The sequence below is a fragment of the Triturus cristatus genome, chromosome 1_1 (genome assembly GCF_964204655.1).
Source record: "Triturus cristatus chromosome 1_1, aTriCri1.1, whole genome shotgun sequence".
In the NCBI taxonomy this organism is placed as follows: Eukaryota; Metazoa; Chordata; class Amphibia; order Caudata; family Salamandridae; genus Triturus; species Triturus cristatus.
In genome coordinates this window covers 613980405-614003633 of record NC_140579.1, presented here as the reverse complement: position 1 = coordinate 614003633, position 23229 = coordinate 613980405, and the positions used below count along the sequence as shown (strand labels likewise).

Below are 23229 nucleotides of genomic sequence, written 5' to 3'. Positions count from 1 at the left end.
CCGTTCTTCCAGGATCCAGCACCTGTTCAGTGGGGCATCTTTTGGCCTGTGACCTGGTCACAGCAAGGACATGTGCTGGCAAACCTAACATTTCCATGTGAGTCCTCTGCTCCACTTCTGACCATTGTGACGTTTCCAAATCATTGCCCAACAGACATTCTACGGGGAGGTCTGAACTAACCACAACCTTTTTCGGGCCACTTACCCCTCCCCAGGAGAAATCAACAACTGCCATACTGTGATTGGTAGTGACGTTGCTGGCATTGGTCACTAGGTAACTGGTACCTAGCATGATCTGTCCAGGGTCCACGAAGTTAGGCGTCACCATGGTGACACTGGCACACGTGTCCCTGTAGGCCTGAGCCACTCTTCCATTTATCAAAGGTGTCTGTCTGTATTTGCCCAAAGTATTGGGACTGGCATCAGGGGACATATCCATATCCCCGGTACAGACAAGGACGGCCTGAGTGAGCGTGCCGACTAAGTCGTCACTCCCCTCGGTTCCCAAGGTTAACCCAACTAATGCCTTGGGAGGCGCACTACCACTGCTGACTGTACTAGGGGGCGCAGGTGCCTTAGGGGCTGCAGTGGTAGGAGTTTGCCCTCCTTTCTTGGTGCACTCACTAAACCAGTGAGTCTTACTTTTACAGTATTGGCACCACCTTTTTGACTGGCCTTCTTGAGTCTTCTTCTTCTGTGAAGCCTGACCCCCACCCTCTTTGGTTTGTTGGGGGCCTGTCGAAGACTTCTGGTCATTTTGTTCGTTCTTGTTACCCTTTTGGTCTGCTTTCTTCTGACCACCCTGGTTCTGATTCTGGTTCTGCTTGACCCTTGTTCTGACCCATCTGTCCGCCTTCTTTCCCAATTCTTGGGGAGAGGTCAGATCCGAGTCGACAAGGTGCTGATGCAACAATTGGTTCTGACAGTTGTTTAAAATCTGTTCTCGCATGATAAGATTGTACAATCCTGTGTAATCAGTAACCTTGCTACCCAGCAACCAGCCTTCCAAAGCCTTAGTGGCACAATCGACAAAGTCAGCCCAATCCTGAGACTGAATTTTCTGGGTGTCCCGGAACAGCACCCGATACTGTTCCGTGGTTAAGCCGAACCCATCAATCAGTGTGTTCTTCAGGACTTGGTAGTTGTTAGCATCCTCAGCTCTTGTAGTGAGGAGCTTGTCCCTTCCTTTACCTTCAAAGGAAAGCGGAGGTCGAGGTCTGGGTCACCGAGGGTTCCCTCTAAGGGCGGCATGTTCCCATCTGCACTGGGGGGACCTGTGTTAGAGGACCTCCTAGCATCGTACGCCTCTAAGAGACCTATCAGAATTGCGATGGTAGGGTTAGAACCCTGGTTTAGCTTCCTGGAGGCACACAGTTGTCGCATCTCCTTGAAGCTAAGAGTTGCATATCGTGACACGACCTGTGGAGGGTCACTGACCACTAAGGGAGTCTGCGAAGACTCTCCGTGGATCGACATGCTTTTCTAGTGAGGTGTAAGTGTTGCACCTACCTACACTATGGGTTTACCTACTGATCCCTTGCTAAGAGTTGTAGTCAGGGTGTGCTAAGCCCTGTTACACTACAACAGCCGGTTCAGTAGAACTCGGAGTATTCTAAGTTAAGTTATATGTACCTGGGTACTTATGTGATCTTTCACTGCGATATTCTTAGGATACGTGTGTGGTAAAACAACAGCAAGCTCAAATCCCAACCGCTGCTCACCAATGTGAGAAGTTGGCCTGATATGTAGTGCTCACTATTCTAGTGATCACTGTGTATCATTCCAAACGACCCTTATTGATGATTGGTTGTAAGTCAACCTTTTAGACCAGCTATCCTAGTAGCGTGGATACGAGCAGTCTTTAGGCTAAACTCTAGAGGGCGTGTTAAGCCAGCTGTTTACCATCACATATACCCCTTGAACACCAAGTGAAAGGACACCACACAAGTTGTTATGAAAATAAAAGGATATTTATTTATAACAAGACTACCCGGGCTCCTTATGAGTCAGGGAGCTAAGCACACTACAAAACTCTTAGGAAAATACTTCAGTTGCACAATTTACACAAATGCCCGAGGGGCACGAGAAACCATCTACACTAACAGTGAAATGCGAATGGTTAGAGTCTGGAGGTACTGATTCCGGAGTGATCCGATCAGTGGGACTAAACGAAAAAGGAACTGGACACTTGTAGAGCGAACCTGCGATGGAGCACCGAGATGCTAGAGTTACCTAGCCCGGAGGCTGCGGCTGCGTGAAGTTCGGCAAGATGTCGGGAGTCCTCGTGTAGTCTCAGGAGCCTGAAAGAAGCAGTTGCTGGCAGGCGACCAGTGACGATGTTCAGAGCGATCCACGCCTGGATCGGTGATGAAGGAAACCTGAAAGCAGAGGGGACTCAGTTCTCAACCGCTAGCCAGCGATCGTGTGGGTACCAGGAGGGTACCGGCTGAAGTCACCTCGACCAGGTGAGTGGGTGACGTCGGACTCGGCTGTTCCTCGGGCCAGGAGGCGCGGCGGCGACCAGGATGGAGGGCGAGCTGTCCCACGAAGGTGTCTGCTGTCGATGATGCTGGGCCCAGGCAGGGGCAGCGGATCTTGGCAGTGGCAACCCAAGCGGGGGAGTCAAGATGGCGTCGGGAGTGGACCAGGAGGGTCCGTGGTACTCCTCTGTTGAAGGGGAGCAAGAGCCAGTCTGGAGCAACCAGACTAGTGATGAAACAATCGTGGTGCGTCGTGAAGAGGGCCACAAGCCGGTCGGCAAGTGGTCGAACAACGCGGTGAACAACAAGGAGCGGAAGGGCCCCCACGCAGATCTCGGGGATGCTGGGGAGGCAGACTTCGATGCTGGAGCTGCTCAGGGTTTAGGGCTTCTCAAACCCTAGGTGCACTCACTCGAGGGTCCCTCGGTGGGCGTGCTAGATAAGCGTTGTGCAGGTTCTGAAGATAGCCGGTCCCGCAGGTCTCGTCACACCTACGTCTCTCAGCTGGGCTGATGAGGTAGGTAAAAGGTCAGAGATGGCAGGGTACTCGGGTCTCGTCGAGCTGGGCAGTCTTGATCCGTAGGAGAGACTTACAGCAAACCGCAAGCGCTTAGGTGGTGCCTGCTGGTGCAGGGTGGCTACTCCTTAGCCACAAGGGAGAGTCTTCAGAAATAGTCAAGAGTTCCTTTCGTGGAAAGTGGTTCGTGATTCGGAGTTATCCGATTATCTGATTATCCAATTTGGGAAGGGGACTCGCTCCTACCTTTATTCTAAGAAAAGGGGCTGGCCCGTGACTAGGTTCTACCTATGGGTGGAGCCAGGAGGGGGGTGGTTACACCCCTAACCTTTGTCCGGCTTCGCGCCAGCTCAGGGGCTGGTGTGCCCCCGAAACTGGTTTGAGCCGGGCTATGCACAGTGAGCACCGGGGTGCCACTTGCAATCACCTTCCTTTCAGCCCTGCCTACCTGGGATACACAAACCCTGTCTGGGACGGTGCTAACACCGCCCTCGACAGGAAACCCTTTGTCCAAGCTCCCCTTGCTGGAAGGTCCCCCAGCAGCAGGAGGTCAGACTTGTGTCTGGTGGCAGCATCCATTTTGTGATGCTGAGGCTTGAGTCAACTTTAACCGGGGTTCAAGGTTACTTCCATGTCGTGTCCCTCTAAAAGGGGGGGAATGCTAACCCCGTCACCAGGACTGGCGAGGGGTTCGTATTCCCATTCGTATGACACCTTACTCGACATGTATAGGTGAGGTGAGGCCAAAGTTAGCAATTGCATTAAAAGTAGTTGGCCCGCGTCACCATGGAACGGCTATTAGGACTTGGTTCCGCAAGCCGTCGACGGGCTCAGCTCGCGCCAGAGCACCGTCCCACATGATCCCCTGCACTCTGCCTTCAGGATTGATAAGGCCTGCTATAGGAGTGACTGATAGGAATCCATGTGTCCATTTTAGGGTTTAGGTGTAGGAATACTACACCTACAGCAACGGGTGATTACACCACGTGGCCCCAGCTGTCGTGCAGCCAGTTGTGTCAGATTTGGGCGGCCATTCCAGGGGTGGCATAATACATGCTTCAGCCCCTGGTAGGCCCTGGGTACACCGATGCCCTGGATACCTGTGGTATGCTGAGACAGGGACTGACAAGGCGGCCCAGTTCCAATTAGTGGATGCACCTAACGTACAGGTGTGTTAATTTCGAGAGAGAACAGCTAGGCTGTGGGTCTGATTGGCAGGCCCACAGCCGGAGAAAGTCGTAAACCAATGAAGCAAAAGCAAAAAATCTGGGTGATCATAGGATTGCAGACCCTACTCTCCTACAACTGGCATCTGGAAGAATTAGGTCTGGGTAGGAGATTTCCTATAAGCTGTGATCGCAGCTAAGTGGACTTGATGGAAGAGTATTTTAACCCAGACTTCGCCAAGTACAGTAAGTAGGGAAGGATAATGTGTTCTTGACCCCGGATCGGATCAAGGGCGTTATCCCTACACCAAATACAGAATCTCTTCCACTTGAAGGCATAAGACTTCCTAGTAGAGGGTCTTTTCGCTTCCCGGAGGATACTCAGAGTCCGGTGGAAGATCTAAATGTCCATACTGGACAAATTCAGGAGCCATGCTGTCAACCGGAGGGAGGGGAGGTTGGGATGGAACACTCTCCCCTTGTCCTTGGTCAGCAAGTCCGGAAGGCAAGGCAACCTCCGGTGTGGCAACTCCGACAGCTGGAGTAGGTCCGGGTACCACCATTGGCGGGGCCACTCCGGGGCTATTAGGATCATCAGAGTCCTGGCCCTGTAGAATTTTTGTATCACAGCTGGAATGAGGGGAGAGGAGGAAAATCGTATAGCAATGTCCTGGACCAGCTGATCAAAAGGGCGTTCCCCTGAGACCCCCGTTGGGGGAACCTGGAGGCGAAGACGGGGCATTTTGTGTTTGTCGCGTCTGCAAAGAGATCGATGTCCGGTACTCCCCACAGCCGGAAGATCTCTTGAGCGACGCCTTTGTTGAGCACCCAGTCGTGCACTTCGACGAAGTCTCTGCTGAGGCCGTCTGCCTGCACGTTCAGGGTCCCTGGCAGGTGAACAGCGATGATCGACAGGTCTCTCGCCAGAAGCCATCTCCAGATGGACGGAGCCTCCAGAGACAAGACTCGAGATCTGGTGCCTCCTTGCTTGTTCAGATAGAACATAGTCGTGGTGTTGTCTGTCTGAACCTGCACATGGTTGGTGTGGAGGGACAGGTACAGGGATTTGAGCGCGAGATGAACCGCTCGGAGCTCCAAGAAGTTGATGTGATAACTCTGTTCGATATTGGGCCAGAGACCTTGTACTTGAAGCTGGCCCATATGAGCACCCCAGCCCTGCATGGAGGCATCCGTTACCACTGTCTGTGTCGGTGGCGCTTGATGGAAAGGAACGCCGTGAAGTAGATGGGAGCGTTTCATCCACCACCTGATGGAGTCTTTGGCCGCTTGGTGAAGGGAGAGGAGATCGTCCCATCGGCCAGACCTCTGCGACCACTGATCCTCTAGCTCTTGTTGCAGCGGTCGCATGTGAAGACGTGCATTGGGTACAATGTAAATGCACGAAGCCATCGACCCCAGAAGAGAAGACACTTGCCTGGCTGAGGGAAATGCGGTGTTGAGAAGCTTGTGGCATTTCTGAAGCATGGATGATAACCTCTCCTCCGAAGGACACACGCTTGCCTTTGCGGAGTCCAGAGAGGCGCCCAGGTAGTGAATCCGCTGAGTGGGATTGAGGACCGACTTCTTGTAATTGACCTGTAGACCCAGTGAGTGTAGCAGCCGGAGGCAAAATGAGAGATGGCTCCGGAGACGAGCCGGCGTGGAACTTTTCAGGAGCCAGTCGTCTAGATAAGGGTAGACTAATATCTTCCGCTTGCGGAGGAAGGCAGCTACTACCGCCATACACTTTGAGAATGTTCGTGGAGCGGATTTGAGGCCGAATGGCAGGACTCTGTACTGATGGTGCCGACGAGAGATCTGAAATCTGAGAAATTTTCGATGTTTCGCTGAGACAGGAATGTGAAAGTAAGCATCCTGTAGGTCGATGGCACACATCCAGTCCCCCTGGTGGAGATGCGGGAAGATCTGATGCAGGGCCAGCATTCTGAATTTTTCTTTTCTGACAAATCATTTCAGTAGCCGGAGATCGAGAATGGGTCTGTACTCCGTGACCGCTCCTCGTTTTGGAACCAGAAAATACCGGGAGTACCCTCCTTGATTTCTCTGCCTGGGTGGAACTTCCTCTATGGTGTTCTTGGAAAGGAGTGTGGCCACTTCGTCCTGTAAAAGTAGTTTTTGGATTTGAGGGAGTGGCAGCCTCCGTGGTGGTATCTGCGGAGGGGGAGACTTGAACCGCAGCAAGTAGCCATGCTGCACAATATTCAGCACCTGTCTGTCTTTTGTAATTGCTTCCCACTCTGCCAGGTGAACACTGATGCTTCCTCCTACCGGAGTGGCGAACGAGTGCGGAGGAAGTAAGAACTCACTGCTTTGAGGGCTGCTTGGTGGAGGACTGCTGCTGTTTCGCATGTCCTCTTCCGCTGCCCCTTTGCTGGAACTGGGACCTCTGTTGATTTTGGGAGGACCATTGGGGTGTTTGAACGCGCTGATGAAATGCACGCTTGTCGCCCTGACATAAGCGCTTACGGAACTCTTTGCGCTTTTCCAGCCCCACAGCCTTAACAGTGTCCAACTCCGCCTTCATCTTGCTCATCTGGTCGTCCGCGTGAGCCCCAAACAAAGACGACCCGTTAAAGGGGAGATTGAGAATCCTCTTTTGTGCATCCGGCTTGAGGCCCGTTCGCCTCAGCCAGGCAGATCGCCGTGAGCATATGCCCTGCGAGTAGCCATGCGCGGCGAGATTCGAGGCATCAGCAGCCGCGCTGATGATTTGATTGGCTACCAGCCCGCCTTCCTGGAGAATTTGTGAAATCCTGCCTGTCCTCTCTTGGCAATTTCTCCGCGAATCTTGCGAGGGAATCCCACAAAGAACGATCATATCGCCCTAGTAGGGCTGAAGCGCTAGCCACCTTCATGTGCGAAGCAGAGGTGTTGCACATCTTTCTGCCGTAAGAGTCCATCAGCTTGCTGTCTTTCTCAGGGGGGACAGAAGATGACAGAGGCAGAGTGAGATTTCATGGCCGCTGCCACGATCACAGAGTCCGCTGGCGGGTCCGCCCTCAAAAATAAGGGATCCTCCACAGGAGCCTTGTACTTCTTCGCTATTTCGGGACGGCACCGCGCCCACCGTAGCCGGAGTGAGGAACGTGGCCATGGCTGGTTCCAACAATCCTGGCACCAAAGGTAGCAGAGGTCTGGGTGCTGACCGGTGATACAATGTATCAAATGACTGAAGTGGGTGCCGGAGGGGTGTGCAATGTGATATTCAGTTTTTGCGTACCTCTACTCAGGACGTCGGAGAAAGTGGTGATGTCATCCACAGGGGACACTCTAGAAGGAGGTGTACAAGAAAAGGTCGGAGAGTAGTCCCGGACCGAGGACCTTGTGGATGAAGAGGCAGTATACAATCTGCTGCGTCGCCTCTTGTGGGGGCGGTCGCTGTGGTGAGCCCTGGACCGTGATCTGTGCTTTGACGGAGATATTGGCCGTTTGTGCGTGGATCGACGGTCCCTGGAACGAGACCGACGTGGGGGAGGAGGCCTCGGACTCCCTTGAGGAGACTTACTCCTACGCGGAGAGATGCGGGATGGAGAATACGTGCGGGAGTATTCCGATCCCGGACTCCTACACGTGCCAGCACCCACATCCTCCAACCAGCGAGGTGAAAGTCCTAACCTCTCTTGAGCCTTAGGCGACCTCTCCGGAGAGATCTGCACCATGTGCAGGCCTGGAGATGATGACCGCTCTTCTGAAGTTACTCGTCTCTCTGCGGTCACTGCACCTTTATCCTTCGACAGCGAACCCCTCGACGTAGACGACGTTTGCGTCACCATAGGTGCCAAGTGTTGAGTCTGGTGTTCAGACCTAGACGGCGGTCTCGACGCTGATCGCCTACGGCGTTGGAGACAGACGCCGATAGTCTACGCCCTGGTACCCGACGTCGACCGGAGCGACGTCTACCTTCTACGACGTCGACCTGGTGACAGACGTCGACCTTCCATGTCGCCGAGTGGGGGTTTGTCTGGATGTAGAGCGACCCACTCGCGGCGAAACGTACGTCGCCGCATCTCTCGATGCCGAACCCCTCGAGGGCGGCGGAGAGTGTCTCGACGTCGACGGAAGCGTCGACGGAGACAGTCCAGATCTCACTGGACTAGCAGCCTTCGAGTCTGAAGGACTGCGCCTCGACGCCGACTTACTTCTACGCGCCGGAGAATCTCGACGGTGAGATGAATCTCTTGACGCCGAAGTTGTCCTCTTGTGTGTTGACGGTACCTTCGACGTCGACTCTCGTGCAACCTTGGTCTTCCTGGAGTCAGGAGAGGTGGTATGTCGCCGTTTTTGAGCCTGGGTAGCTGAAGGTGGTCTTGAAGAAGAATGATCGTCATCACGACGGCTTCTTTCCTTCTCCAGCTGGGCATGTAACTTGATGCGCTCTCTATCCCTCAGAGTGCGCTTGGAGAACTTCTGGCAGTGGGGGCACCGGTCAGGAGTGTGTTTAGATGGCAAACACACGATACACACGAAGTGTGGATCCGCCAGTGCCATCTTATTTCCACAAGAAGGGCATTTCCTAAATAAAGGAGGCATACTGACTGGAAAAATTTCGAAATTTTACAGTACACCAGTAGAAACTACCTTCAGGAGCCAGAAGGTGTCGAAATTTTCAAGAAAATCCCCAATTTTCAAAACTTCCAGTCAAAGACTGAAGAGCTCAAGCTCCAGGATCCTCACAGGAGGAGCCGGAAAAAAGAACTGGCCCAACTGCCACCTGTAGTGCATCATGGGAGCAGGGGGTCTCCTGCAGGTCTTAAAGGCACAGTCCCCCTACACTAATGCCTTAAAGGCAAGGTGTCAGTTTTCTTTGTTTCTTTATACTCTGCTGCAGCCTACAGGCGATTGCCTACAATTACAAGTTTGCTTTATGGCAATAAAGCAGTGCTGTGTTACAATTGGCTTGGTGCTTCCTTTTTTCCTTATGGGTTAGGGGGCACTGCTATGCAAACCTATGTATTTTACAGCATTACCATGTTTGAAACATTTTAGGTTGCATGTATATGTTTTCACATATGCATATATATGTATATATATATGCATTTTCTATATGCTCCGGGATCCCGCACAAGGCGGGGATTATTCATAGATTAGGACTATTGATGAGTATCCCCTGGATGAGAAACTCCTGTACCCTGATGTTGTAAGGGAACTGGCTCTATTGCGTGTTTTTGAAGTAATGAGAGAACCTCTTGTTTGAGGAGCGCAAGATGGTCTGGTGACCTGGAACGCTGTATGGCTGGTATATGTGGGGGGGGTGGGGAGGGGGGGTAGTTGTGAGTTCCAGGCCATACTGGATAATTTGTCTTACCCACTTGTCTGTTGTGATGGAGTTCCAGACATGTAGGAACTGTTTGAGTCTTCCCCCGACTGGAGAGGAATGGTCTGGGGGGAGTGGAGGAAAGTCACTGTTTTGTGGCAGGGGAGGTGCGAGAGTTGGTATTGCCTCGACCTCGTCCCTTGTGGTTTCCTCTATATCCTCCACTAAAATATCCTCTACTGGGGGATGTTTGTGTAGCGGGTTTGAACGTAGAGGAGGTGTCCGCTCCAATATTCTTGGAGGCTCCTCTGTAGAAGGAGCGTCGAAAGGAGCCACGTGGTTGTGGAGACTGTAATGCTCCCATGGACTTAGCAGTCTCGGTGTCTTTTTTCATCTTTTCAAGGGCAGTGTCTACTGCTGGCCCATATAGCTGTTCTTGGTTGAATGGTTGACTAAGTATGGTAGTTTGTACCTCTGGCCAAAAGCCTGAAATGTGTAGCCAGGCATGTCGTCTAAGGAGCACACTTGTGTTTATTGCTCTAGAGGCGGTGTCTGCGGCGTCAAGCGCACATTTAATTGACGCGTTTGAAATAAGTTTTCCCTCCTGGATAAGGTCATTTGCCTGGGTTTTATATTGGACTGGCAGGTGTTGTAACAGATTCTCTAACTGGTCGTAGTGAGCCCTGTCATAGCGTGCTAGTAGGGCTTGGGTGTTGCTGCTACTCGTTTGCCAGAGGCTTCTAACAGTTTGGATTCTTTGTCGGGGGGTGGTGCATCTCCTGTGGTTTGGGAGTTGGTGCGTTTCCTAGCGTTGGAAACAACCAAAGAATCCAAAGGGAGCTGTCCTTTGATGTAACAAGGATCTTCAGGGGCAGGCCTATATGTTCTATTCTGGGGTTAAGAACCCTGGCACGGACGGGGTCTTTAAATACCTCTGGGGCGTGTTTTATGACTCCTTTAATCAGGAGTAAAATTTGTACAGACTTTTGAGACTGCTCAAAAGTATCTAAAAGGAAGTCTTCCTCAGGCTCAGCCCCTCCCCCTAGGTCATCATCATCCTGTGGAGGTGGTGTATGTGATGGAGAGGGTAGAGGTAAGGGTGGTGTAGGCAGAGGGGGTGGGGTAGAAGGTAGTATGGAGAGGAAGGAGGAATAGGCGATGTTGCAGAGTCCTTGTTTATAGGAACTGGGGCAGGTGGTGTGTCCACTTTCCGTTTTTTACATGGCACCGCAGTGACAGGTCCAGTCTTTGGATTAATATAGATCTTTTTCTGTCTTGGATCAATGGGATCTGGATGGAAAAGTTCTTGTTCCTGGGGAACAGGTTTTGGCGCAGATTTTTTCGGTTCCGATCGAGGTTTTGGTTGATCGGTGGAGTTTTTGGCTTTAGGAGGTGTGTGAGAGTCCTTAGCCGGTAGTTTCGGTGCCGATGATGGTTTCGGAGCCAAAGTTGTATCTTTTAGCTTGGGAACTTTTGGTGCCGGTTTATCTATGGGCCTCGGTGTTTTTGGTGCCTTAGGCATCAGAGCAGATTCCGGTGCCGAGAGGTCTTTTGTCTTCGGTGCCGAAGGTGCTGGTGGAATAATGACATGCGGCTTGCTCGGGCCCGAGCTACCGGAAGGCTTATGTTTCTTCGGAGCCGAGCCCGGAGGCAGGGCTTCTGAAGGATGTTTTCGGTCTCGACTGAGGCTAGCCGGCGAAGTCTTGACCAATGCCTTTGGTTTTGGAGGGGTTGGGGCAGGGGCAGTAGTACTCACGCGTTGCCCAGGAGTAATGGGGTCGACTGAGTCGTCTGCTTCGGAGATGATTTGTAGATCCTCGGAATCTTCCTCCGGGACATCGGGACCCTCAAAGATGTTTTCTGGTTCCGGAGCTGGTCTCTGTTCCATGATGTGGCATCGAGCCCTTCGATCTCGAATGGTCTTTTTGGATCGAAATACTGCGCAGGCTGGACAACTGGACTCGTCGTGTTCCGGTGATAGGCACAGGTTGCAGACTTTTTGGTGGTCACTGTGCAGAAATTTTGCTCCACACTGGGGGCATTTTTTTAAAGGCGTCCTTTCCATGAGCCGTAGGCCTCATGGCGTGGATAGGCCCAGCAGCCCGCGTTCGGAATCGAGCCGATGAAATCGATGTCGAGTGAAGGTGCTTCGATGGTTTTGTGGAAGTATTTCGCTTCGAAAAGCTTGGAATTGAGATTTCCAACCGGAGCGGAAAAGTTGCATCCGAACCCAATGGCGGAAAGAAAGAATCTAAGGATGGAGTTGATGCCCATGCGCACTTTTTAGTCCAAGGGAGGAGTCACCTATCTCGTGACCAAAGACTTCTTCCGAAGACAACAACCTGCAAGCATCCGAGCCCAACACAAGATGGCGATCTACTATCCTAAGTGTGTGATCTGCAGCTCACATGCCTCGAACAATGCCATTTTTACAGACCTACCTAAATTTCTCTGGTGTCTTTGAAAATGGTGCTTCAAAGAAGAAGCAATCCTCACTTTTGGGACCAGAAACTTTTACATCATCCCAGTCTTAAGGGTCAGCAGTGTTTTCTACTGGAGACAGAATTTAAAAGTTGCCTGCCACATCAATTAGCCCTACACCTTTACAAACATGTTTATCTAGGAAGTATCCTTAGCATCTCTAGGGGATCTCAAGGCCATAGAATCCCTCCATTCTCAAAACTTCAATCATTTAATTTCTAGACCAGGTGTCTCCAACCAGTCGCTCACAGATACCTTCAGAGTAGCTCACAGTCTCAAGTTCATAATATATTTACATTATTATCTTCAGGTTGCAGATAGCAGGGCCCAATAAGGAAGAGTGCTTAAGTCCCATTTTTTACCCAAGGCACAGCCGTGAAGAACTGAAGCACTGAGTCTTAAATAAATGCCCTTGTCAACTCAATATTGGGTGAGAACAAATGATGCTTCTAAGTGCTGTTAAATGGGAGAAAATTAAAATGAAGTTAACCTCATTTTAATTTTCTCCCATTTCAAAGTGTCCCATTTAGAAACAGCAGACCTCTTGCTCCAAATGGCCAGTAGACACTGTCATAACTGACAGCTAACCTTTAAAAAAAAAATGGGAAAAATGTAAGGTGAAGAAAATATTTCTATAGACATGGTCATTGTTTTTCTCAACTGTCAATTAAGCCAATTAAGTCTCAACATTTTTGGGAGCATGTTTTTTCACTTTAAAATTCCTCCCATTTAAACAAATGGCTGTGTTTTTCTGTTATAAATATGGCACATTATCTACAGGCCACTGGGTGCAAGATGGCTTTTATTTGTAGATGCAACACTTTTAAACGAAGGAAAATGTAAATTATGAGTTTTATGAAATTCATACAAAGTTATTTTTTAAGTTCAATTTTCTCCCATTTCAAAGTGTCCCATTTACACACAGCAAGAATATTGAGACAGTGTTATATATTTATATAAAAAACAGAAAAATACAGCCATTTTTATAAGTGGGACAAATTTAAGGTGCATAAAAATGCTCCATATTATGAACTTTTTTCTATACTTTAAATTTCTCTCATTTACATTCACATGATCACAGACAGGATGATTAACTCATTGATTGAAGGGTGGGTTGAGTGTACTCTATGCCCTTCAACAAAGCCCCCCCCCCCCCCCCCCGAAAGTAAGCATCAGAGAACCCTTTCTCGAGGTCAGTGAGGTGCATCAGACAGGTCTCATGGAGTTCACCTCATGCCTTCCTGCTCCCAAAAAAACACCAGGCATTAGGTAATCATAAAAACAAATGTTACTTACCTATAAACTGTGGTTCTCCAGTATTGGTGTATTTCTTAGATTCACATGCTTGAATATTCCCCGAAGTGGGAGTCCCACGCTACATAAAAAGCATTAAGTCTCATATATATATATATATATATTTATGATGTATCTATATACAAGAATAAAATGCATATATAAATAAAAATAAAGTTTAAAATAACATACCAAGTCAAAATACCATAGGATAACATTGACACATAGGAAAGCATTGAAAAAGGAATCACTTTACTGACCTATCCATGTCGTTTTTATAGTCCAAACTGCAACCAATCAGGCGCAAGCACCCTCTTGAACCTTCTCAGAGGCTCAGGCCCTCAGATTTTCATAGCACAAGAGTGACAAAAGTCTAATGAGGAGAAGAGAGCTTCTGAGGGGAGGAGGGTAGGTCGCATGTGAATCTATGAAAGACACCAATACTGGAGAACCACAGTTTACAGGTAGTAACATTTGTTCTTCTCCAGTATTGTGGTGTCGTTCATAGACTCACATGCTTGAATAGACTAGTGAGCAGCACTCTGGAGCCTGAAAATGCAGTATCAAAGTTGCTTGAAATACAATGACATTGCATGATAGAATCAGAAAACTGATAACAACCCAAGGAGGAGGGAAGCAACAGAGGCTCACCTTATTTGAAGAGATTGCGAAGAACTGCTTGGCCCACTGCTGTATCGGCTACGTTGATTGCATCCAGGCAGTAGTGCCTCGTGAAAGTGTGCCTGCTGGACCACGTAGCTGCCCGGCAGATCTGATGAATGAGCACACCAGCGAATAAGGCAGTGGAGGAGGACATCGCCCTTGTGTGAGAAAGTGGCTCGGTATATACTGTTCCTTAATAGGTACAGGGTGTACAGAGTCCACAGTCCCCCAGGGTTTGACAGAGGTTAAAGTTAGATATAACCTTACTCTCTAAAGTGGTAGCTTGGTCGAGCAGTAAGGCAGTATCAGAGGACAGTGTAAAGCATTTGTTGTACACATAGTCAGCAAATGGTCTCACACACTCACTAACTGAACTCTAGGCCAATGGTTTATATAAAAAAAAAATATATGCTTTTTTTATTTTAGAACCAACACTTGGCATTAAAATATACTTTCTCAGCATGAGATGTTTCATACAAATACTTTTGCAATATGCAATAGACTTTTGTAAACAGTTACAATTGGTTGCAGTAGGCAACTATTTTTAAAACACAACAATGCATTGAGCTCAATGGTAAATTCAAGTTATTTGTAACAGATTACTTTTTGGATTACTTTTGGAATTCCAGGACTGGATCCTAGATTCAGTCCTGGGTCAGTACTCAGACTCAAGTGATGAAAGTCGACTTAATTACTGTAATGATTTTTAAACAATATTTAGCTATTTTAAAAGTTGACACTAAGAAAATATTTCAAAGAAAACAGTCAATGATTCCCTATGGAAGAAAATTCAGGTTACAGGTACAGTATGTTATCGTTACTTTTGTAATCCAGTACTGGGTGCCTAGACTCAGTACTGGGACCTTTATCCAAAACAGGTAAGTAACTACGTTTTCAGATATTATACGATTTTTGAAGAATATTTAAAGATTGCAGAAATCGACACTTAGAAGAAATTTCACAGAAAAACAGTCAATTGTTTCCTATGGAAGAAAATTGAGTTAAGGGTAAGTACAGTTGTAAGTATTTTTCAGAGTCAGTGCTGGGCACCAAGATCCAGCACTGGGAGCTCACCTAAGAGCAGGTGAGTAATTTCGTTTTCGTTACTCGGCTGATTTTTGGTGAATATTTTAAGATTTGAAAAGTCCACACTTACAAGAAATGTTAGGAAAAAGCCAGTCAATGTTACCCTAGGAGGAAAATAGAGTTAGCGGTTTAAGGGTAAGTACTCGACTGGCAGAGTGGAGGTTCTGGGCATAGACTCAGGGGTCCCCCAGGGTCAGGTAGGTACAGTTGGTTCACCCTCAGTAACTCTAGGGCGGCCGGGTGCAGAGAGAGTTAGGCCCAATATTATCCTATGAGGGATAGGGGGGCCTTGGTTGGTGGCTGCTGACTGGCAAGCCACGCGGCTGTGGGAGCTGGGCTCCTGGTCACTTACTCAGGGCAAGTGGGGAAGTAGGTAGGTGTAGAGTTTTCACTGCCAGGGCCACTCGGGCAGCTGGGTGCAGAGTGCTTTTGAGCCTTCGGGCGCTCAATTGATTTCAATGGGAAATCTCCGGTTTAAAAAAAGACTGCAAGCTCGGGGACGAGGACTCTTCAGGTGCCACCACCACTTCGAGAGGTAAGTTGGGTAGTTGGAGGATAGGTAGGTACCCCGGGATTGGGCACAGGGGGCCGCGGGGCGCCGCGTGCAGGGGTGCCTTTTGGTGTCGGGAAATCTTACCCTCTGTTGATCGCGGTTGGGGGGCACCTTGTTCTGAGGCTGCAGGCTTCTTCAGGAGTGTCGAGGGAGGTCCTTGGGTGCCGGACTCGGGGTCACAGTCGCCGTGGGGTCATCCTCAGGGTCTTTGTTCACTCCAGCACTGGCCAGGCTTGGCTGGTGCAGAGTGCGCTGGGTTCGCGGTTCCGGGCTGCTGCCAGGGATTAGAGATAGGTTTTGAGTAGAGCCTCTACTCATGGGAGTCCCAGAGGCTTAGAGCCAAAAAGGTAGCCAGGTCCTCCAGGGTTGTTGAGGTTGCTGGCCACAAGAGATGCTGGGTTGGAGCAGGAGCAGGTTCGATGGTCGACAGGCCGGTAGGGCTGGGGCCAAAGCAGTTGATGTCTTCCTCTTAGTAGCTGCAGGGCAGGTCTTCTTTCTTCTTGCTCTTTGTAGTTTTGAATCTGGAACCTGGGGAAGGAAGGTTCAGGGTGCCCCTAAATACTAGATTTAGGGGCGTTACAGGTAGGTGAAGGGCAGGGACCAATGGGTCCCTGTCCTGGGGTGGGTACACCCCCTATCCTGCCTCTCTCCTGTGGGAGGGGGGCAGTAGCCTAGTCCTGATAGGGTAGGGCTCCCCATCTTCAAGATGGTGAGAGCCCGGAGATGTGCTTCACCTCGCCTCCCCCACCTGAGGCGTGGGGTTGGCAGGCTGGCACATCCCCTGTCCTTATTTGGGGTTTCAGGCCAAAGCTTCCCACCAGAGTGGGGGGTTGCAGTGGCCTGGAGAAGCTCACAGAGGCGGTATACCTTTGAAGCTTCCCCCTGCCCATCCTGGGGGAGGAGATTTAGCACCTCGCCCAGGATGTGCATTGTTGCAGGCCCAGGAGAGCAGGGGTTCTCCTACCCAGGGGTCCAGCAACATGTCTGCTGGGTGGCAGCCTCAGAGCAGACGTGGATTGTAGGTTAGGTTTAAGGGGGCACCTCTAAGATGCCCTCTGGGGTGCTGGGTACATTAAATCCCACACTGGCATCAGTGTGGGTTTAATGTGCTGAGAAGTTTGATACCAAACTTCAGTCTTTAGTGTTGCCATTATGGTGCTGTGGAGCTCGTGTTTGACGAGCTCTCAGCACCATGTACTCTTAAAAGGCAGCACTGCACTTCCAGTACTCAGGAATGGACCTGGGCACTGTAGGGGCACAGGGCTCCTGCTCCTGTGCCCACACCATTGGCATAAGGCACCCAGCTAGAGGGGTGACTGATGTATGCCATGGCAGTGTGGGTGATGGGCATGGCACACAGGGATGTGTGCCATGTCGACTTTGTTTTTGTCTTGCACCCAAACACTCAGCCTGCAAAGGCAGTGTGTGTGAGTAAGGGTACAGGGCCTATAAGGGTGGCAAAAGGAGTGCTGCAGCCCTTAGAGGCCTTCCCTGGTCACAAGGCCCTGGGTACCTAGGGTACCATTTACCAGGGGCTGACATGTGGCCAGGGTTTGCCAATTTGGGTTTGGTTTGTTTTAGGGAAGGAACATAGGCCCTGGGCACCTGATTAGCAGGAGTCCAGGGCACAGTCAAAGTACATTCAGCAAAAAGTGGGGGCATACCATGCAAGAAAGATGGCACTCTCACACCTTGTAGAATGTGCCCTCACTCCGGAAGGAAGAGGCTTGCCAGCCTTCTGATGGCAGAAAGATATCGCTGAAGAAATCCAACGTGCAATTGTTGGTTTGGTAACAGAATGTCCCTTACAGGTTCGCCCATAGGCAACCAACAGTTGGTCAGATTTGCGAAAGGGTGCTGTTCTGCGGATATAAAATTTAAGGCACCTTTTTAAGTCCAAAGAATGCAGGCGCTGTTCCGCTGGAGATTGCGGATGAGGAAAAAATGTTTTCAAAACCACAGGTTCATTAAGATGAAAGTCGGACGGCACCTTGGGCAAGAAGGCTGGGTTAGTTCGAAGGATAACAGTCCGATTTAAATTTGAGAAAAGGAGGCTGGATTGTGAAGGCGCGAATGTCACTTACTCGACGAGAGGAAGTCACAGCAAGCAAAGGGGCAAACTTCCAGGTCAAGAATTTGAAATCTGCGGAATGGATTGGCTCAAAGGAAGCCTTCATAAGTTGCGCCAATACGATGTAAAGACGCCATGTGGGCGGGGAACACCGAATGGGTGGGAACATCCGGAACAATCCCTTAAAGAATTGCTGATTCACTCTGGATGAATAGAGCGAGAAAGAGCCGTCCTGGCGAAAACGAGAAATTGTTGCCAAAAAGACTTTAATAGTGGAATGAGACAGTCCTGACTGTGACAACTGCAAAAAGAAAGGCAGAATCTGTGCCGGAGATGCGTGCACTGGGTGGATGTTAACAGACGAACACCAATGACAGAAGCGTTTCCATTTTAGTTTGTAGGTCTTCACCGTAGAAGGCACCCGCGCCCTGGCAAGAACCTTCCTATGGCCCAAACCCAGATCTTCTGAGCCAGCTGGGAAAGCAGCGGAGATCTGGTACCGCCCTGCTTGTTGAGATCGTGCATGCTGGTGGTGTTGTCCGTTTGAATGAGCACTGATTCCCCTTGAAGCAGAAGTCGGAAAGATTTGAGTGCAAGGAAGAACACCATCAGTTCTAGCCTGCTGATGTGCCAAGAACGTTGGGACAGGTTCCATTTGCCTTCGATGGACAATCCTTGAAGGTGACCGCCCCACCCTTCCAGGGAGGCATCCGTGGTAAGGACGAGTTTTGAAGCCCTTGCCAAGAAAGAAGTGCCGGTTGCGAGGTTGCGTCCACCAGTGCAGAGCTTGTGCCATGCGAGCGGTTACGGAGATCCGGTCGCTGAATGAACCGGAGACCTGACGCCTCCTGAATTGGACGACTCTTCAGTCTGCAATGCGGGATCAAAGCAATGCAGGAGGATGCCATCCCCAGAAAGGACTTCTAGATGCGGACTGAAACGGACCGTTTTGATCTGATGTGAGCTGCGGGATCAGTTTCTGCCGGTCGTTGGAAACAAAAGCCATGGCCATGGAGGTGTTGAGAGTAGCGCCTAGGAAAGTTCTGAGAAGAGCTGGTGTGAACTGAGATTTTTGTATGTTGACCGACAGACCCAGAGAGTGGAACAGAGTCCGACAAAACAGTGTCTAAGGATGCCTGATGGTAAGACAGACTTGATGAGACAATCGTCCAAATAAGGGAAGATTTGAATGCCCCGCAATTGTAGATAGGCCACCACCGAGGCGAGGACCTTCATACAGACCCTGGGGGCGGAGCGGAGCCCAAAGGGCAGGACTCTGAATTGAAAGTCTCTCTGACCTACACGGAAGCGCAGGTATTTCCTGTGGCGTGGTAGAATTGGCACATGGAAATAGGCATCCTGAAGATCGATTGTCAACAGGACGTCGTCTTGAGAGGAGTTGAAGAATTTCCCTCAGTGTAAGCATGCGGAAAGTCTGATCCTTTAGAAACTTGTTCAGAGCCCTCAGGTCGAGAATAGGGCGCCACTCTCCAGCCTTCTTTAGCACGAGGAAAAAACGGGAATAGAAGCCCAGCCCCTTCTGAGTCTTTGGAACCACTTCGATGGCCCCTTTTTTTTTTGCATGAGTTTGATCTGTTGGAAAAGCTCCTTGAGATGGGCAGGAGGAGGACCAGTTGGAGGGGGGGGGGGGGGTGTTCTGAGGGAATTTGACGAATTCTAGAGCATGGCCTTTTGAAACAATGTCCAACACCCAACGGTCTGAGGTTATTAGTGACCAATTTGAAAAGAATTTTGAGATTCGTCCTCCAACTCGGAAAGGGGGGGCCTCGAGAGGAGGAGGGTGTAAGCAAATAAAGTCATTGTTTTTTGGAGGCGTTTCCTCGATAATTAGACTTTCCCCTGTAGGACTTGTTAGTCTGTTGTCGATGAGACTGTGGGCTCTGGGAGGAAAAACGCTGATGTCCTTGATTGTATGAGCGGTATTGTGTTGATCCGCCACGAAAGGAGGAGGTGGTGCTGCGTTCGCGAGCACCTCGAAATGGCTGTCTTTTAAACTGCAGCGTGCAAAGGGAACAAGCGGTTTGTGTCCTTCTTTATTGTTTGGGGCGCCTCATCCACGTGTTGACCGAACGACTCCTCCCTATCAAAGGGCATGTCAAGGATCTTTGCCTGGACTTCCTGGCGAAAATAAGTAGAGCGAAGCCAACCCTGACTCCTTAGAACAGCTGCCCCAGCTAGCTGGCAAAAACCAGTGGAGGTGATATCCACAGAGCAATCGATTATCTCTGAAGATGCTCTTTCTCCCTCCTGAAAAATTTTGAGATCGTCTGGGATGAGGTTGATGAAAGCCGCCATGTCAGACCACATTTGGCGGTCGTAGCGACCCAAGATGGCCAGGGAATTCGCTGCCCTGACCGTTGTCAAGGCCAAGGTTGAAAAAAAATTCCCAATGGAATCCAAGCGACGTCCATCACGGTCAGGTGGAGAGGTAAGCGGAGACGAGGGATTCTTTGAGCAACGTTGTGCCGCCTGGGTGATCACGGAATCCGGCTTTGGCTGGGATACCAGGCAGGCGGGAGAAGAGTCCGGAGCCTTATATTTCTTCTCTAACCGCGGGAGAACTGCCGGAATTGAATTTGGTGTCTTCATCAATTTCATACCCTCATTCCAAATTAAGTCAACTATGGGCACGGCTCGAACCTGTTTCTGAGGCTGAGTTTTAAAATCATATAGAAAACAATCCTCTTTTCTCACGACCATTGGGAGATGAAATCGCTGTGCCGCTCTTTCCATCAACTGATGGAAACCTGTAATATCAACAGGAGGAGAATTGGTGACCTCGGAGAATGCAAATTGATCTGGTAATCGTCCCAATCGACCATAGTGTCATCGTCATCACCCAGGTACTGGTAAAGGAGCGGATGGTGTTGGTTCCGCCGGCGGCTGAGGAACTGGAATGTTCGGAGGCGCTTCTCGTGGAGAGCCGTGGGAAGAAGATGGGAAACGGCGATTTTAATCCTCTAGCATAAATTGGAGGTAAGAAATGAGGGATAAAGGCAACTGTGCCATCGGAATCTGCGCAGGAGGTTCCTCCTCCTGATAGAAATGGTCCTCCTGGTCGAAATCTTGACATTTTATGAACAGTTCTGATGGACTGCGAGCAGCCCGGAATGTGGTATGAATGTCATCATCCGAGGCAGAATCCTCATTGCCAGAGGGAAACAGTTGTGGCGGTGGTTGAGTGGCGGGTGGTACTTTAATGGATTCCAAAGCAGCGTGACAGGAGCAGACGTTGGCGTAGAAAGAGGCACCAATGGAAGAGACCTGCCGCCGACGAAAGAGCCACCGCCGCCGACGAAGCTACCGCCGCCGAAGCTGCCGCCGCCGCCAAAGCTACCGCCGCCGCCAAAGCTACCGTCGACGAAGCTGCCGACGACGACGGGGAAGATCTTTTTCTTGATCGTCGATGAAGATTTAGACGTCGACGGGACAGCCACAGGTTTCTTCATCATCTACGAAGATATCGGAATAGTCGACGAGACAGCTTTCAAGGAGACACAAACCACCGTTGAAGATAGCGTCGACGAAGCTGCTGTCGACGACATAGGGAACCTGCTGGAAACAGTCGTCACCGTCGTCGACGATGTTGTAGAAGTAGCAGATTTCATCGACTGAGTGACCGTCGACGAGCCCGTCGACGGTCTGGCACGTTTATGAGAGGAAACATGCGCTGGGAGAGCCACAGACGCCCAAGAGTGAGATCTCGTGGGCGTAGCAGCAGAGTGTATTGGCACCTTAGTAACCTCCAAAAGGTGAAGCTTTCTCTTTTTAAGAAAAGGGGAAGACAAGTCCTGGACACTGCTACGCTTAGAAGAGGCTCCAGTGCGCGCAGAAGCTACACTTTCGGCGTCCGAGAGAGGATTATCCGTGACCTTCAACTTTAGTAGCCACAGAAGGAGGCGACCCTCTCTATCTTTTAGAGTCTTCTGTGAAAAGGTCCTGCAAATTTTACAGTTGCCTACCTGATGGTCAGGGTAAAGGCAGTATATACACTTTTCGGGAGGGTCCTCAGAATAAAGCCTCAACTTCCCACAAGAAGTACAAGGACGGAAAAGAGACTTCTTACTTGAAGACATCTGGAAAAGTTGAAGAAATCCAACAAGCAGAGCTCAGGGAGACTCCCTACACACGACGTGCGGTAGAAACTCTGAGGGCCTGAGCCTCTGAGGAGAAGGTTCTAGAGGGTGCTTGCGCCAGATTGGCTGCAGTTTGGACTATAAAAAAAAAAAGACATGGATGCCAGTAAAGTGAAAATATATATATATATATATATATATATATATATATATATATATATATATATATATATATATATATATAACCTACTGGCGGTCGCCAGTAGGTAGTTATAGTTAGGACCACGTTTCCATAGGAAATCCGCAACATTCTATTTTGAATAACTTTGGCGCCGGTCGACGAATCCTCGCAAATTTTTCAAAATAGGTGGGGAGCTACGCTCCGCTCCTACCCTGAAAGTCTCGGGGGGATTCGTCAAGCGGCGGCTGAGATAAAAGGGGGGTCCCAAAACGCGTTTTTCCCATGCATTTTTCCATAGGACCTTTAGACAGGGCTACAGCCCGAACGGCTGAACAGAATTACTAGAAATTTGGCAGAGAGGTAGTCCTCAGGTCAAGGAAGTGCCTTTTGTAGGTTTGGTGTAAATCTGTTCAGTAGATTCTGAGAAAATAGCCTTTAAATCAATATATATATCTGAGCCAGCTTACGGTGCGCTTACCGTACGCGTACGGTGGCGTGCGCGAGCGCGATTCTGATTGGCTCTTAGATCTTAGTAAACATTAGAATCGGCCGAAACCAGGAAGCGGCGGCCGCCATTTTCTCTCTCGCACTGAGAGTGATGTTTAAAATATAAAGCACAAAAACATGTAAAGGGGCTGTTTAGACAGCTCCCACACACATAGCAATGTTGAGGGAGTCCCCAAAGATCCCCCAAGGCCAAAAACGGAATTTTTATTTTTTCGCTAATTTCGACGATTACGCTTAACGTACGCGTACGGTAAAAAACTATAAAAAAAAAAAATTATCCACACTCTCCCCAGCCCGTGTGCAAATGGTGCCCGACGGGCACCAATTATGCATGGCTTATTATAGATGAGTTAAACTAAAATATTTTTAAAAAAAAATATTAAAAAAAAAATTATCCACACTCTCTCCACCCCGTGTGCAAATGGTGCCCGAAGGGCACCATTTGTGCATGGCTTATAACATATACGAAAAATTAAAATATTACCTTTCAAAACGAAGTGCATCATATGTCCTCCATGTGCGCACGGTGCGCGAAGCGCATCGTGCGTACATGGCCCATCTAGCGTAACGTGGGCACGCGGTGCGCTTCGCGCACCGTGTGCCCACCGTGCGTGCACGGCACTAACTGCGTAAATTCTGATTGGCTCTTAGATCTTAGTAAACATTAGAATGGGCCGAAACCAGGAAGGGGCGGCCGCCATTTTCTCTCTCGCACTGAGAGTGATGTTTAAAATATAAAGCACAAAAACATGTAAAGGGGCTGTTTAGACAGCTCCCACACACATAGCAATGTTGAGGGAGTCCCCAAAGATCCCCCAAGGCCAAAAACGGAATTTTTATTTTTTCGCTAATTTCGACG

The 23229-nt window shown here is 49.7% G+C and overlaps 1 protein-coding gene across 6 annotated transcripts in view; it reads right to left on the bottom strand.

Moving 5' to 3' along the window:
* LOC146870713 (apoptotic chromatin condensation inducer in the nucleus-like) overlaps positions 1-23229 on the bottom strand; it is an 851523-nt gene that overhangs the window by 513009 nt on the left and 315285 nt on the right. The gene's annotated exons all lie outside the window — the stretch shown is intronic.